This window comes from Somniosus microcephalus, chromosome 1 (assembly GCF_052327205.1).
Source record: "Somniosus microcephalus isolate GS21.2 chromosome 1, FLI_Smic_1.0, whole genome shotgun sequence".
Lineage (NCBI taxonomy): Eukaryota > Metazoa > Chordata > Chondrichthyes > Squaliformes > Somniosidae > Somniosus > Somniosus microcephalus.
The window spans coordinates 11,793,904-11,811,161 of record NC_140987.1 but is presented as its reverse complement, the minus strand read 5'-3'; the positions used below and the strand labels follow the sequence as shown (position 1 = coordinate 11,811,161).

Here is a 17,258-nt window from a genome sequence, read left to right as displayed (position 1 = left end):
GCTGGAGTTCTCGTTGTCGGAGATCTACTGACTTTGCGTGTTTGTTCCGATTGATGCAGTGTGTCGGAGTTGCTGAGCACACCATGGAGTGCTCCACAAGGCTTGCACTGTGTGCCTGTGGCTGGGCTCCAGTTTCCTGTACCTATTCTGCAGGAACAGGATACAAAACCTCTTTTGTGAGGAGTCAGTTTCTGTAACTGAAGTCTGAGTTGTTAAGCTGCCTCTTTCTCTTGACTTTTGCTACACTGGTTTCTGTTTCTCAGGGGTGGGGGATCTCCACATCTCTCTGCGGAACAGACTAGAAGGTAGGTTTTTTGAATATGATTTTTCTTGCACCTTGTGTGCACCGATCCGGCTTGAAGTTGGGACTGAGGTGTACAAGCTGGGCCATCTTAGCTACAGGTCAGAGGCTGGAAACTCTCTTCTCCATGCCTCTGCCTCCCTTGGTTGAACATTCTTGGTCAATCTTGAAGGAGGAAATTTCCTTTTTTCCCTCCATGCACCCCCCCCCTCCCATGGACAATTGTGACATGTTTGGAAATGTGTGTATGCAGGGAGGAATATTTTGCATCTGAAGAGGCCTGGCAGAATAATCTAATTGGAGTAGAACTTTCCAGAATAGTATCAGGGGTGAGACTAGATAGATTTAGAATATGGTGCAGCAAGGGGCAAACTTCTTCAGGGAGGCACTCTACAGCTGAGGGGCAGTAACTTGTATTTACCCTGGATCAGTGCCAATTGGGTAGGAGGTCATAGGGGCTTGACTCCCCTTCTCTTCCCACCCCAACACCATTTTGGAGGACTGCCTCCATTTCACTCTTGGGTCTCTCTCTCTCTCTCTCTCTCTCTCTCTCTCTCTCTCATTGAGTTCAGCCTGGGTCTGTCTCTCTCTCATCCTGAGTTCAGCCTGGATTTGTCAGCATTCTGGCTCCACCCCTTCCCAGTCAGCCAAGCCCATCCCTGCCTCCAACCTACCTCTTGCTTCTCATTCTGCCCTGGCCTCTGCTTCAGAAGGCTTTGAACCCCCAGGGCCTTGGTGAGACCACACCTTGAGTATTGTGTGCAGTTTTTTAGTTGCCTTATCTGAGGAAGGATGTTCTTGCCATGGAGGGAGTGCAATGAAGATTCACCAGGCTGATACCTGGGATGGCAGGAGATGTATGAGGAGAGATTGGGTCGATTGGGCTTATACTCGCTGGCATTTAGAAGAATGAGGGGATCTCATTGAAACTTATAAAATTCTAACGGGACTAGATGCAGGAAGGATGTTCCTGATGGTGGGAGTCCAGAACCAAGGGTCACAGTCTAAGGATAAGGGGTAAGCCATTTAGGACAGAAATGAGGAGGAATTTCTTCACCCAGAATGGTGAACCTGTGGAATTCTCTACCACAGAAGGCAGTAGAGGCCAATTCATTAAATATATTCAAGGAGTTGGATATATTAAGGCTAAAGGGATATGGAGAGAAGGCAGGGACAGGGTACTGAATTTGGATGATCAGCCATGATCTCATTGAATGGTGGAGCAGGCGCGAGGGGCTGTGGCCTGCTCCTATCTTCTATGTTTCTATAAGCCCACTTGATCTTGTATTTCTGTGCTGGCCACCTAATTTGTGGGGGGGGGGGGTTGGGTTTAGCCTGTTCCCATGGAGATGTGCATGCACAGCACCAAATTTCCCTCCCCTAACTCAGCACTTGACTGGGGGGGTAGAGGATGACTGGTGTGGCAGTGCTGGGGGAGAATGCAGAGAAAGGAAGGATACATCCCATGCTGTAGGGGCAGCACTACTCTGCATTTGATCTACCTGTAGGGGGCAGTGCAGAGGCAGCACTGCTCTGACCTCTTGGCACCAGTTGTGACTGCTGACACCAGCCAGCCACTTTTTCTAGCACTACCCCTTCAATCAAGTTCAGACTTGCCTGCTTCCAAACGTACAGCCAATACACTAACTTATCCAGTGGTGTCTGCCCTCTTGCAATAGTGTTTAGCTCCTCACTTTGCCATGCATGAACAGCATACCAATCACTCAGCTTGCAAGTTTAAAAAGGCATCTAAGGAAAGGTCTTTTATATACTTTACTGGGCTTGAGTTTAATTTGTCTCCATGAATTGGAACAGTTGCTAAAAGCTATTCAATAGTCAGTGGCAACTTGGAGGGGAAATGGTGGCAACTAATACTTACAGGAAGTAAATGGTTAATCTACAAGCCTGTTTCTGTTTCCATGGTGACACACTGTTGGAGCCAGTTAGCAATAAGCACCATTTACAAGTCCATGGAATGCAGCAAGTGCTCAGGAGACCAGTGCTCCCTCCTGTCACAACACACATCCAACCTGAATTCAGATGTATGTTGGCTGAGTTGAGACTTTTCAAAGGATCCATGGCAACCCTGAAGGGGGTCTGAAAGGAATCTTAGCATTTTTTTAGAGGCCAATCAGTTCTGTTTTAATTCTTGGGCTCTTGTTACTGAGCAGTCTCAGATTTTTGGGTAACTTTAAACCTCTTGCTACCTACAGTTATCCCAGTAGCAGAGTGGACTCAATGTACTGAGATTGTCTTCCAAGATAAGTGTAAGACTCCATTCCTGAACTGGAGACCTTCAGTTCACCAAAGGGGCATCACGTCCTCCTTTCTTAACCCCCCCCCCCCCCCCAATACTATTTTAAAATCAAACACCAACTGTGGGGCCTCTCCCATTGATCATTGCCACTTTAAGTATTGCAACTCTGTACATCCAAGATACTTGTCTGATTGGGGTGCTAAACCATAATTCACTGCACTTGCATCAGCTGACCCTGACTAATGTGCTAGTAGCATCTTGCCAGTGCCTGGTGTTTGAAAGGCAAAGGTGAACCAAGAGTGGGAAAGTAGGATGGGAGCCTTTGCTTGCTGACCTGTGCCCATAACATAAGAAATAGGAGCAGGATTCGGCCCCTCGAGCCTGCCCTGCCATTCAATAAGATCATGGCTGATCTAATCTTGGCCTCCACTCCACTTTCCTGCCTGCTCCCCATAACCCTTGACTCTCCTGTAGCTCAAATCTGTCAATCTCTGCCTTGAATATATTCACTGACTCTGCCTCCACAGCTCTCTGGGGTCGAGAATTTCAAAGAGGCACAACACTCAGAAATTCCTCCATCTGTTTTAAATGGGTGACCCCTTATTCTGAAACTGTGCCCCTAGTTCTAGATTTCCCCCATGAGGGGAAACCTCCTCTTGGCATCGACCCTGTCCAAACCCCCCCTCGTATCTTGTGTTTCAACAATAAGATCACCTCTCATTCTTCTAAACTCCAATGAGTATAGACTCAACCTTTCCTCCTAAGGGGGCAGAGAAGGCTAGCCAGAGTGGGTGAGCAGGATTGGCTTTTCCCTTGACCTGAGTACATCAGACTAGTTAACTTGCTAAGAAAAAACTAGCACCTGTTTGGCTGTAAATGATAACACTGGCTGTTGGGCACTCCATCCAAGGAGGCCAGCTCTCCAGAGTACTTCAATCTGCAGTAATAGATTGGGAGCTTCATCCCCCAACCCTAGCCTAATGGTTTGGGGGGGGGGGGGGGGAAAATGAGCAGCTATCCATTTACACTGAAATTTGCCCTCTTTGCAGACAGACTGTGATAAAGGTTTGTAATTTTCCAGGGCTTCCTCCTACTGAGGCACTCTATCCATAGATGCTTGAATCTTCCAGAATTGGAAGCTCTGGACTTTCATCAACTCAAACTGCACCCTGGCTTTGACCAATATCACCCTTAAATTGGATAGAACTTGACTGCTTGAGATTGCATAGACTCCCTAGAATGATGCAGCACTGAAGGAGGCCATTTGGCCCATTGTGCATGTGCTGGCTCTTTGAAAGAGCTCTCCCATTAGTCCCACTCCCCTGCTTTCCCCACAGCCCTGCAAATTTCTTCCTGCCCCATGTATATCCAACACTTTGGTCTCCAATTTTAAAGTAATTTAAATATCCACTTTTAAGCATCATCTGATCTTGGTGTGACAGTATTGTCCCGTTGGTGACAGTTGCAATTGGTGACTCAGTTAAATGTTGCACGTTTTGATCATTCTCTCACCACACATTCTTTAATTGTGATGCCTCTTATCAGGAGCTGAAGGTTCTTTAAAGTGTCTGTTGCACAAGGAGGTGGTGACCTGGTGGTTCTGCTCTCTGGTGGTGAGGGAGGTGTCAGGATAAACTTCAAACACACTTCAGTAAAGCCCACTGTACAGCTGCAACAAACCAGGAGCCTCTGAGGGAGCTGTGCACAACTGGAATAACTTGAGGTTTGAATTCTACCCTTTGTAGAAAGGGAGCTTAAGAGTTCAACTTTTTCTGAGCTGTCTTCACAGTACAATGCTGTGTTCTCCACAGCACTTTGATGACAAAAATTGTTCAAAATTCCCCGAGTTCAATGTGTCATGACTTTTTTAAACTAACGGGATGAATTTTTTTTCAGAAGTGGCATTAAGCAATTTGTTTTTGGGCTTGGTTAAGGTGAGGATGTACTCTTAAGCTTGGGCTGTGTGAAGCAATGGAACTTCTGGTTTTAAGTTGTGTAGTTTAGCTCCATACTAGAGCAGAGATTTAATGTTAAACACTAGCAAAAAGTCACTTTGTGGGGGGGGGGGGTGCAGTCAAGTACTCACTTGACCAGTAGTATTGAGGTCTTTGGCTTGTTTCAAGTGAGACTTCACATTTAAAGACTGCATCTGCCTGAAGTCGACATGAGTCTTGCATTTCTATAACCCCTTTCACAACCACCAGATGTCTTGCAGCACTTTACAACCAATGAAGTACTTGAAGTGTTGTCACTGTTGTCATGTGGGGAAACATGGCAGCCAATTTGCACACAGCAAGCTCCCACAAACAGCAATGTGATAACCAGAATTTTGTTTTGGTGGTGTTGGTTGCTAGATTCCTTGTCACTGCTTTCTTGTGAACCCCCTCAACCAACCCTACCAGGAACATCAACTCAGCCACTTGTTCTTTGTGGGACCTTGTCTATCATTTCAGCTTTGCAATAGGCAGCTAAAGACCACTGGGATGACTCATTAAAACTCCTTTTAAAAGATGCTTGGAGGACGGAGGGCATCAATGTTTCATGGACCGGATAGCCCAGAAATTTAGCACCAGTTTTCTAAATCTAGCACTGTTAAAATCATGGGTGTTTCAGTTTTTCTCCTAGTGTTGGGTATAGATTCACTACTGAGCAGCTCTGAACATTGCACTCCTCCCTGTGTGCACATGTGCCAGACTATCAACTCTAAACAAACTCTGGAATGTGATCTCTGCACCAAGATCCTGGATTCTGATGTAAGACTGGCTACTTTATTTTTGCGTCAGTCACCTTGGTCTTTCAGGGTTTGGGTGTTTTCAGTTTGTAGGCTGGCACCTGATGAACGATGGAAGGCCAATAGGTCAAAGTGCTCTGTTACTGTGCTATTGGTTATGAAGGAGTAGTCAACTAGAAATTAATAACCCCTTTGAAACCAGCCACTTCATGCATTCCCCCTTTGTTTATCTCCACCCTCTGCACCAAATCTAGAGGCATTGATGGCTAATCAGACTCTTGCAGTTGAAGTGAAGCATTTCTGGGCACCTGTCCCTGGAGGGTGACTTCCAGCTTCCTTCAGTGCAGCTCATTGACATGGCATTGCTTCACTATCTGGGGAGACTGGCTCTTGCCCTTTCCCTGGCCATTTTGGGTTACTGGTGAAACTTGGTTGGGACACTAGCCAGACTTGGGCTCTGAGTGTGACCAGGCTGATATGCAGCCACTGCCCTCCTGAGGTGTATGTCGCCAGAGTAAATTGGGTCCTAACTGGGCTTTGGTGTTCTTGCGTGATTTTGTATTCCTGTTATGTGGATGTTGAGCTACCACTCGGGAGTAACTCCTCCTCACTCCTTCACTTTGTTCTGCTCTTAAATTTCCATCTTCAAGGCATTGCAAAACTCTGGCCTGATCATTTTTAAGACTTCCTGTAGGGTAGTAAATCCTGAATAACTAATTGTAACAGTGGGATGTTTCTAATTTTCAAAAATGTAACTTTTTTTTTAATATTTAACTTTAAACTTGATCAACTGTCTTTAGTTGGCAATTTTCAACTGTCTGAGCAGCTTTTAGGTTAGTATCAACTGTGGCTCTGGGTAGCACATTCACTTCTCGAGTCAGAAGGTTGAGTTCCAATCTCTCTCTCCAGAGGCTTGAGCACAGTCTAGGCTTACACTCCGGTGTTGCACTGTCAGAGGTGCTGTCTTTTGGATGAGATGTTAAACTGAGGCATTGTCTGCTGTTTTAGGACCCAAGATCCCACAGCACTATTTTGAAGAGTAGGGGCATTCTCCCTGGTGTCCTGACCAATATTTATCCCCCAACCGACCTCACTTAAACAGATTATCTGGACATTGCTGTTTGTGGGAGCTTGCTGTGCACAAATTGGCAGCGGTTTCCTACATTAAAACCGTGACTACACTTCAAAAGTACTTTGGATGTAAAGCACTTTGGGATGTCCTGAGGTTGTGAAAGGTGCTATAGAAATGACAAATCTTGTAGGAGAAGTAGATACTAAACTAGTTAAGTTGCAGGAAGAGGAGTGTTGCATTCCTAGCTGAAGAAATGGGTTTATAAGCCAGAAAGTAACGAGTGGGCAGGGTTGGATCACTATTGGGGAAAGTTGTGGGAATCCAACATCTGCACCGGATGCAAGCTCATCTGGTTGGAACCTTTCTGGGAAAAGATGATTTGAGGGTTAGTATCTAATTCACTGGGGAATGGAGTAACTGGAGGTTCTCTGCAATGACCACTCGAGCAGTTGATTGGAATTTCCAGTCCTTGGAACCAGGTAGGTGGGGAGGAAGAGTGGGTGTGCTGTAATGAACCTACTGGTTCCCCTCCAGGAGTTGACAACTGTTGCTGGATGAGATTTTTAGTCCTCCACCTCTTGCCCTGAGCAATTCCTGGGTGCAAACCATTTGTGTGAAGTGGTCCTAGCACTGCTTCCTGCTGGACACTCCTTCCTGCTAGATGAAAATATTCCCATGCCTGTTGTAACCCTCTTTCAATCCATTCTTCTACCTGATGCCACACACCCTGACCTTTGTCCTGTGTCTCGTCTCACCTTATCAATGGTCTTCTGAAAGTCCATGTTTACCAAATCCACTGCATTGCCTTTATCTTTTTTCAAAGAATTCAAATGAGATTAGTTAAACATGACCTTAGCAATCCATGCTGACTAATTCTGTCTAGATGTTTAATCTCTTAGCAAAGGTTCTAGTATGTTTTCTACCGCTGCTAACTAGTCTATAGTTCCCTGCTCAGTCATCTCTAATTTTGAAGAATCAGAAATGACCTCTTGTGCTGGATGAACCTGCAAGTTGTTACTGCAGGGTCATGCACAGTAGTATCTAAATAAGCTTGGCATGCCTCACCAAGACCACGCCCCTTTAACAAAAGGTTAAAGAGCCAACAGCCAGTACTTTTTGCCAACTCGCAGGCTTCTGTTCCATCGGCTGTTGGCTTCCTAAACAGGCAATCAGGAAGTGCGGAGTGACACGACTTTATAGCACTGGATAAACAATCCCAAGATCGTGAGTTCAAATAGTTCTGTGGACAAGTTCTGAAATTGAATTAATATTGGTACCAGGAAATAAGTGACCAGTTAATCTAGCAGCTTTCATGTTGTCCTTTGGGGTGCCCAGATATAGGGGACGTGGACTTTCAGGAAGCCTTTGACACAGTAAGTTTGAAGAATATGGAATTGGAGCAGATAGCAAACGAGTTGAGTCACTTTCTCTGGTTGATGCTGTGTCCCTCTGGACTGCTGATCACTGTCAATGATTTTGTTATAGGCCCTAATCCATGTAGTAAATGAAGGAAGCTGCAAGGGGGATATTGAGATGGTGCAGATGGAATTGTGTCTGAATGTGAGGTGGTATATTTGCCTTAAAGTAGCAAGTCTACTTGTGATGAATGATGCAGTGAACTTTGATCTACAAGATATATTAGAACACCCAGTGGATTGAGGCCATGAAGGGATGCTGGGTTTTCTGGCAGGATATGGAATATAATCTATTCACCAACTCTGGTGTACTATTCAGATTTGGGCTCCGAGTGGATGTTGACTGTATAGCAAGGGTAGAGTGCACTCGCTAGGATGCTGCCTAGTATGAGCAAGTACAAAGACTTTTGTAAAGTTGCCTGTTCTCCAGCACTGGGGTTGTGGGGAGATGTGATGGACAGTAGATGGGCTCGCTTTAGAACAATGGGGCACAGATGAAAGATTAAACTTAAATCTTGTCTTTTTTTTTTAATTGGTTGAGTGGAACAATCTACTAGTTAGTGGGGTAGAAATTTGGGATTTGCCAACTAAAAGCAACTTGTTTATGGGGGAAGAGGAGACCTTTATCTGGAGGAATTGGGAGTGGTCCCCCCTCCCCCTGAAGTGGCGCAAGCCAGTTTCAGGCTGGGTTACATGAGAGAATGTGGGATTGGGGCAACTGCTCATATGTACAATAAACGCCAACATGGACTGGCTGGGCCAAGCAGCCTGCTTCATATCTGCATTCCTTTTGAGGGGGGCGTGCTGAAGTGTGACCCTCCTTGCAGACTCGTGGTGTTCAGTGAGGGCTCATTCCCTGTAGCTTTGTGGTCTCGGACTGCTCCATTCACAGCTGCTTCAGTGAACTGTTGAACTTCCTCAGGGTTGGGCCGCTGTCCCGTTGGAACTTTTTAAATTTGAAACTTTATGGATGTGTAGTACAGCACACCAAGTTAAACTGAAATGACAGATGTGTTGTATGGCCGGGGGGAAATGAGGCATGCACAAGGTTAATCGAGTGTTGGGGTAAGAGGGCACACAGGTTAATCCTGAAGACTGGTGGGATGGCAAGGGGCGCACAGGGTTAATCCTGGAATCAGTGTGCTGGGAGAGGAGGCACACACCAGGTTAATCCTGGAATGAGTGCTGGAGGGATGGGGAGGCACACATGGGGTTAATCCTGGAATGGCAGTGTGCTGGGAGGGGGAGGCACACAGGGTTAATCCTGAGATTTGGCAGTGAGTTGGGAGAAGGCACAGATTAATCCTGGAATGTGTGCTGGGAGGGATGGGAGAGGAGGCACACATGGGGTTAATCCTGGGATTGGCAGTGAGTTGGGAGGGTTGAGGTACCCAAGGGGGTAATCCTGGAATGACAGTGCTGGGAGAGGAGGCACATGGGGTTAATCCTGGGATTTGGTAGTGGGCTGAAGTACACACGGGGTTAATCCTGGAATGACAGTGCTGGGAGGGGGAGGCTGTTCCTGTCTAGATTGCAGCACATTCCACTGAAGCCTCCAGCTGCCAGGATCTGATTGGAAACATCTCCGAGGCCGCAGCAATTCCCCAGCCGGGGGTCAAACTGCAGCTCCACACTTGCACCAGTCAACCTGAGCTCAGTGTCCGCCTCGCTGCTACCAGTTAACACGGGGAATGTGGACCCGACCAGGTGACTCGGTCGGTCAGGCTCGTAAGTTTTCTGAAACTCTCTCTCGACTCTGCTGTGCTCTGGCCGCGATTCATTCGAAGTGTCTGTCGAAGGGCTAGTCGATCAGCTGCGTGCTCCCCTGTCTGGTTTCACAGCCCTGAGTTTTGGAAGTACTTTATATCAAGTGAAACTCGTGTCTGTCCTAGAGTTGTGGGTTGATGGAGCTTGTTTACTACTGTAGCTGGGAGGGGGTGAATGGAAAGACTTCACTGGCTTCTGATGTCGGGCAGGTCTATTACAGAACTGGCATTTGCTGTAAGTTGTCCTGCAGTGTCTGGGAAGCTTTGCAGATTGAAGTGTCAATGTCACGCTCCATTGGTGCTCCTCTTGCCCTGAGCCAGTGGCGTGGCTGCTAATGTACTTCTAGCCACAGGGATGTCATTGAGTGAGTACCTAGTGCCTTTCCAAGGGCCTGGTTTGTGGAAGGAGGGTGCGTTGTAAAAGACTTTCATTTCTACAGTCTTTCTCAACCTCGGGGCATCCCAAAGCACTTTACAGCCAATGAAGTGCTCTTTGCAGTGTAGTCACTGTTGTAATGCAGGAAACGCTGCAGCCAATTTGTGCACAGCAAGCTCCCACAAGCAGCAATGTGAGCATCTGTTTGTTTTGAGGGATAAATATTAGCCCCAGGCCAATGGGAATAACTCCTCCAATACAGTGCCATAGGATCTCTTGCATCCACCCGAGAACAGACAGGGCCTTGGTACTGCCCCTCCGACAGTGCGGCCCTCCCTCGGTGCTGCCCCTCCGACAGTGCGTCGCTTCCCTTGGTACTGCCCAAGTCCCTGGAGTTTGACTTGAACCCATGACGACCTTCTGACTTGGTGTGCTACCCAATGGGAGGTGGTTAGACTAGATGGGGAAATAAATGCCAGCCTTACCAGTACTGACACATGATTAAAATACAGGAAGTGCAATTATCATAGAAATCACTCCTTCACCTCTGGCTGATGGTGATGCTGAATTCTACCGGGCTACATTGGACCTCCCATGGGAGCTGACCATCTTGCTGTGATGGGAGGAGATAGTTTAACTCCTTTCTGGGCACACTTTTTCATTCTTGCATCACTGGCAAGGCTAGTGTTTATTGCTCCACCCTAGTTGCCCCATGTCACCAGACCACTTGAGGGCTGGTTTGAGTTGCACATTGATGTGGGGCAGGAGTCACATATAGGCCCAGACCAGTAAGGGTGGCAGTTTCCTCTTTAAAAGGACATTAGTAAACCCAACAGGTTCACTATTCAGCGAGTCTGACTGCTTCATGCTCACTTTTACTGATGCCAGCTTTTATTTCCAGATTGTGTAACTGAATTCAAATTGTCAAACTGCTATGGTGGGCTTTGAACTCATTCTTGGGGATTTAGTCCTGGCCTATATTGGGGTGCTGAGCTGATGGATGCTCACTAGTCACTGGGTGGGCTGTCTCCTGTGCTGTTCCATTGGAGATGGATGGCACAGGGTCTCCAGACTCTTGGCTTTCCACTAGCCAGGAGCTAGTTATAGACTGAAATTATGTGGCTTTTGTCAAATTTTGTTAGCGTGCCTTGATGTTGAAGAGGTGCCATGACATTGCTGGGCAAGATGATGCTGGGAGTGAAGGGGTGGGGAAGTGAGGTGCACAAGGGATGAGAACCCAAACCATGGCGAAGTGTAGCATCTGCATTGAACGTTCCCATAACTAAAGTGGTATGAATCTGGTCCATGGGCCTTCATTAATCGTGGGTACCCAATCCTCCTGTGCTGTGCATTAAACATGTGAAGCATTTACTTTTTTATACAAGATCCCCCTTTAGCTTGTTGGTAATAACATATTCCATTATTTGGACAATCTAGACACTTGTCCATCAACTGTCACATTCTCTCTCTCTCTGGGAACAGGAGTAGGCTCCTCTGCCTGCTGCACTGTTCAGTTTGATTGTGGCTGATCAGCCCATTTACCTACCTTGGCTCCATTTCCCTTGACTCTAACAAATATCTATCTTTGTCTTGAGACCTTAATTGACCCACAGCCTCTTTTTGGGAGAATTCCAGATTTCCACTACCCTCAATGTGGAAAAGTACTTCTAAATGGCCGAGCTTTAAATTTGAGATTCTGACTTGTTTTGGGTTTCCCTGCCAGAGGAAATGGCTTCTGTATCTATGAAATCCCTTTAGATGTTTCTAATTGATACTTAGCTTGTATTCCTTGGTGTTTATCAATTTAAGTTTATGAACCTCTTGTCATTTAACCCTTTAACTCCTGGGATTGGAGACTTCAGCTGTTCTCTTCTCAAACCCACTCTTCCAGTTGGCATCTGTTTCTAGGTATGAAAGTTGCCCTGGATTGAATGTGTCTAATTGGCAAATCAACTGCTGAGGCAGCTAAGTAAATAGACACTATCCTATTGAGGATTAAGGTACAGGAGATTAAACTGCGTGCAGTTTATGTACTAGTTGTGCTAGGAGTCCAGTTGGAAGCCCTGAAGAATAATTGCCTACAATATAATTCCCAACACAATAAGGAACTTTAATTAATTAGGGTGTAACTTCCCTTTTTTGGAGTGCAACAAAATTTGAATCCAGACCACAAGGAAATGTTTGTGGAAAGTTTGATCACGTTAATGCTATTTATAGTTGGTGCTGCATGTCGATACTAAATTAGACTGAGCAATGACTTCACTCGATCCTAACTGGCTTTCTTTTTCCCCCCCCCCCCCCCCCCCCCCCCCCCCCCACACTGGGACCCCTGATGAGTGGGGGAAATGTCCCATTGTTGCTCCATTTCACTGCGATCAATCATTTTGCTCCCTTAATGCACTTTTTTTTTAAAGTGGTATTTCCCATGTGGTCTTGCCACACTTTGTGACTATATCCCTTCCTCCACATCCATTTACACTCCTTTCTCCCTATGGACACTCCAGCTGTGGCCTGACCAGTGTCCTTGAGGCTTTCATTTTGTACCAATTGGGTTATTTCCCCAAACTCTGCCCTTCATGTTCCTGCAGTTTAGTTTTGGCAAACTGATTCCTGGTGTGCGGTTTCTCCTGAGAAGGTAGTTAAGTGGGAGGGTGAATATATTGATGGGGTGGGAGGAGGATGGGCCTGTTTGTGCTGTTAACTTTGAGTAACATTAATTTGAAACAATATCCACAAAGCACTCTTGTGACTGACGTCCAGATTCAATACTGCAAAGAATGTCTGAACATGGCATGATGCTGAGGAAGGGTTAAATAATCTGTCTGCATGTAAACGTGGCTTAGGATCTTGTCTCTGCAGCAACAGAACAGTTTCAGCTACTTGCTGCAAAAATCCCAGATCCCTCCCCTATTGTTCCTGGGCTCTTGACATCCACCTGTGGGTGTCATTTTTGTCGATCCCTAGTCGCCCTTGAGAAGTTGCAGACCATCTTGATTCCAGTCTGTGGTGACTGTGCTCCCACATTGCTGATGGAGGGAGTTGCAGGATTTGATCCAGTGACTATGAACAGATCTATTTCCAAATCTGGATGGTGTGTAACTTGGAGGTGGTGGTGGTGGTCCCATGTGCCTGCTGCCCTTGTCCTTCAAGGTGCAAGAGGTCGAGGGTTTGGGAGGTGCTGCCGAAGAAGCCTTGGCGAGTTGCATCTTGTAGATGGTACACACACTGCAGCCACGGTACACCGGTGGAGTGAGTGACTATTTGAGGCTAGTAGATGGCTGATCTGGGTAGTGTATTGTGACTTTTGGCCTCCTTGCAAGGGAAACACACAAATCCTGTCCTAAGCACACATTGGTTAATCTCCTACCTGCATTAATACCTCCGTGCGTGACTCTGGTAGGTGTGTGTGAATTCACACCTTTTTTACCAAGGTTTGCAGCATTGCCACAGTTGTAGTGTGCAGTCCTTGTCGGGTCTGGGTTCCAGCCCCATGCTCTAATTTCAGCTGACACACTTTTGCAGTGACCTGCTTGAAATGGGACTTCAAACTGGGGTCCTGTTTCTGCTTCAGGTGAATGTTATGTGCTAACTCCTATGTGGGATTTAACATGAGAATTAGTCGGCTGCTCTGCCATTCAATTAAGATCATGGCTGACCATCGATCTCAACCCCACTTTCCCATCTGATCCCCAGAGTCCCAAAATATATCTCTGCCTTGAATATACTCAACAATTCAGCATCCACCACTCTTTGGGGAAGAGAATTCCAAAATTCACACCCCTGAAGAAATTCCTCCTCCATCTTGGTCTTAAATGGCCAACCCCCCCTTAACATAGTTTTGGTGTCTTGCCCAATATTTTTCCCTTGACCAATATTCTAAAGTAACTAGTCAGTGATCAATATTTGTGGAATCTTGCTGTGAAAACTGTTTGGGGAAATGCATGTCAAGGGTTGAAGTGGTGACACTAATCTGCTTTACATGGGAGTTAATTTTATGGTTTGCCAGCTGCAATGTTGTTCTAGTGCGCTCTCTCTCTCTCTCTCTCTCAATACAATACAAATTGCTTTATTGGCATGATAAGGTACATCTTATGTTGCCAAAGCATCAAAATACATTTATGGTTGAACACATAAACGTGGTTCCATTCATAGTGTATAAACAGGTATATCCCTGAGTTTATAAATATATTTTCGCCTTGTTTATATATACTCTTGTCTCTCTCTCTCTCTCTCTCTCCATTAACATCAATTGAATAAATTAGAAGTAACCTGGCTACTTGTTCAAACATGCTTTTGAGTGAGTTAAGCTTTAATCTTGTTGTGAAAGCATTGAACTGGTGCCCTATTCTTTATCTCCAACTTCAGTTCTGTCAACTTCTGATTTAAATCTCATTGATCTAATCGGCAGCAAAAACAAATGAGAATCAAGGCTCCGTGACCTCAGTCTTGGCATTGACCTCGAATCAAACATTCAGCGATATCTTGTGCTGCATTCCTCCTGGTAATGTTTTGACTCTTGAAGCTAGCCTCCTGATTTGATGCCAGGTTGAGCAAATGTTAAAAGGGACACCGTATTTAAAAACAGTGTCCAAGTTTTTTTGCATAGCTTGTAGTCTCATGGTAACATCTCCAATGCTTCATGTTCTCTTCCCAACTCTCCTCCTGTTCCTGGCGATGGCACTTCACGCGCCAATGATTGGAAACTTGAGTGCTTTAAATGGGGCAGTACATCTGTCCATGGCTGAATTGCCCCTGTATTCTCCTACACATGGCTTGCCCATCACATGCTCTGGCCCACTATGAAACACAAGCCAGTAGCTTTTTTGTCATGAAATAAAAGGCCAGTTAACCTGCTTTGTGAAGTTGGTCAAAGCAATAGATATTTCCTAGGAGCCGAAGAACTCTCTGCTCCTCTGCTGTCATGAAGTCTTGCACCTACCTGTTGTGCCCTGGTCTGATCCCATCTGGAGTGCTGTTCAGTTATGAGCACCATGCCTCAGGATATATTGGCTTTTGAGTGGCTGCAGTGCCAATTCCCCAGGATGTTGAGGCTAGTTGCATAGAATAGGCTTGTATTCCCTGGAGTATAGAATAAAGGTGAATCTTTAGAGGTGTAAATTTGGTCCATGCAATCTACTGGACTTGTTTGCTTGCCGGAGGGGAGGGGGGGGGGGGGGGGGGGGGTCAGGATTAATTTTCCTTTATTGGCCTTGGTTTTTTGCCCCTCCCAGGAGATTGTGTGGGGGTGGGAGAAGAAAGGAGGGGTCCTGGCTCCTCTAACACCATGTCTCAGTCTAGCATCTCATCTGAGACAGTAGCTCAAACAGTGCTACTCTGGTCTGCCTAGATTGTGCTGAAGTCTTGCAGTGGAGTTTGAACCTGTGACTATCACACTGAGCCAAGTGGGCACTTATTGTCTGAACAACTTGATTTGAGATCAAGTCAAAGTGGGCTTCCCCCCCCAACTTTCTTTTTCAAATGCAGCTCAAGTCTAGAGAAGTTTAACCGTCTGCTTTTCAATTCTATCGCACCTTGGTTAGACCACACTTGGAGTGCTGGGAACAGTTCTGGTTTCCATATTATAAAATGTCAAGGCACTGAAGGTGCAAAAGGATCAGCCAAGATTGAAGAGGCTGGGGCTCATTCCTCAGAGCAGATTGAGGTGAGCTGATTGAGATCTTCAAGATTACAACATCATTGAGTAGACTAGGCCTATATTCTAAAGTTCAGAAGAATGAGGTGATCTCATTGAAACATACAAAATTCTTACAGGGCTTGACTGGGTAGATGCAGGGAGGATGCGTTTCCCCCCCCCCCCCCCCCCCCCCCCCCCCCAAACTACTGGAGTCTAGAACCAGGGGTCAGTCTCCAAATAAGGGGTCAGCCATTTAGGACTGATGAGAAATTTCTTCAGAGGGTGGTGAATCTTTGGACTTCTAACCCCGAGAGCTGTGGAGGCTCAGTTCTGTATATTCAAGATGATCAATAGATTTTTGGATATGGGACTAGTGTGGGGAAAGTGAAGTTGAGGTAGATCAGCCATGATCTTGAATGGTGGAGCAGACTCAAGGGGCTGAATGTCCTAATCCCATTTCTTGTGTTGTAACAAACTAGGAGTCAGCCATACTGCCATCAAGCCTGCTCTGTCATTCAATAAGATCATGGCTGATCATCTACCTCCACTCCACTTTCCCACCTGATCTCCTCTCTTTCTCCCCCCCCCCCCCCCCCCACAAAAGTTTGATATGGTAGACTTGACGGATGTTTCCACTTGCAGGGGCGAGATGGTCATGGGATCATCGCAATCAACAGCACAGAAGGAGGCCATTCAGCCCATTGTGTCTGCCAGCCAAAAGCTATCCAGCCTAATCCCACTGTCCAGCTTTTGGTCTGTAGCTTGTAGGTTACAGTTCTTAAAGTGCCCATCCAAGTAAATGAGGGTTTCTGCCTCTACTGCCCTTTCAGACCCCCACCACTGAATTTCTCCAACTCTCTTCTAATCCTTCTATCAATTACTTTAAATCTATGCCCCATGGTTATTGATCTTTAAGGGAAATGGGTCCTTCTATCCACTCTCGGCACCTCAATCAAGTCTCCCCTGTTCCTGAGAAACAACCTCGGTCTTTCCTCATAGCTAAAATTCTCCAGTCCTAGCAACATCCTTAAATCTCTACCCTCTCGTGCAAGCACATCTTTCCTGTAATGTGGTGACCAGAACAGCACGCAGTACTCTAGCTGAGGCCTAACTAGTGTTTTATACAATTGAAGCATAACCTCCCCTGCTCTTGTATTTTATGCCTCTGCTAATGAGTATTCCTTCTACCACCTTAACTACCTTGTCTACCTGTCCTGCTATCTTCAGGGATCTGCGCATGCACTCTAAGATCCCTCTTCCTCTACACTTCTCAGTATCCTACCATTTTATAGTATGCCTTGCTAGCCCTCCCCAAATGCATTACCTCACACTTCTCCAGATTGAATTCCATTTGCCATTTTTCTGACCAGTCCATTGATATCTTCCTGCAGTCTGCAGCTTTCTTCCTCACGATCGACCACACAGCTAATTTTTGTATCATCTGCAAACTTCTGAATCATGCCCCCTACATTGAAGTATAATAAATCAATTGGGGAATTGAGGAAAAATGTCTTGCCCTGTGGTGAGAATGTGGAACTTGCTGCCATAAGGAGTAGTTGAGGCAAATGGCATAGATGCATTTTAAGGGGAAAGTTAGATAAACGGAGGAAAAGGATATGTTTGAGGGGTAGGAGGCTCGTGTGGAGCATAAACTCCAGCACAGACCAGTTGGGCCGAATGGCATGTTTCTGTACTGTAATTTCTA

The 17,258-nt window shown here is 46.0% G+C and overlaps 1 protein-coding gene across 3 annotated transcripts in view; it reads left to right on the top strand.

Moving 5' to 3' along the window:
- The window catches only part of dab2 (DAB adaptor protein 2), a 70,713-nt gene that overhangs the window by 11,683 nt on the left and 41,772 nt on the right, over positions 1–17,258 (top strand). Inside the window, exon 1 of one of the 3 annotated variants that reach the window (XM_085966006.1) lies at positions 9,339–9,504. The exons of 1 other annotated variant lie outside the window; for it this stretch is intronic. The gene's annotated coding sequence lies outside the window, so the exon portion shown is untranslated. Of the gene's footprint in view, positions 1–9,338; positions 9,505–17,258 lie in introns of those variants that run through there. One more of the 3 variants, XM_085966244.1, reaches the window with a different exon arrangement.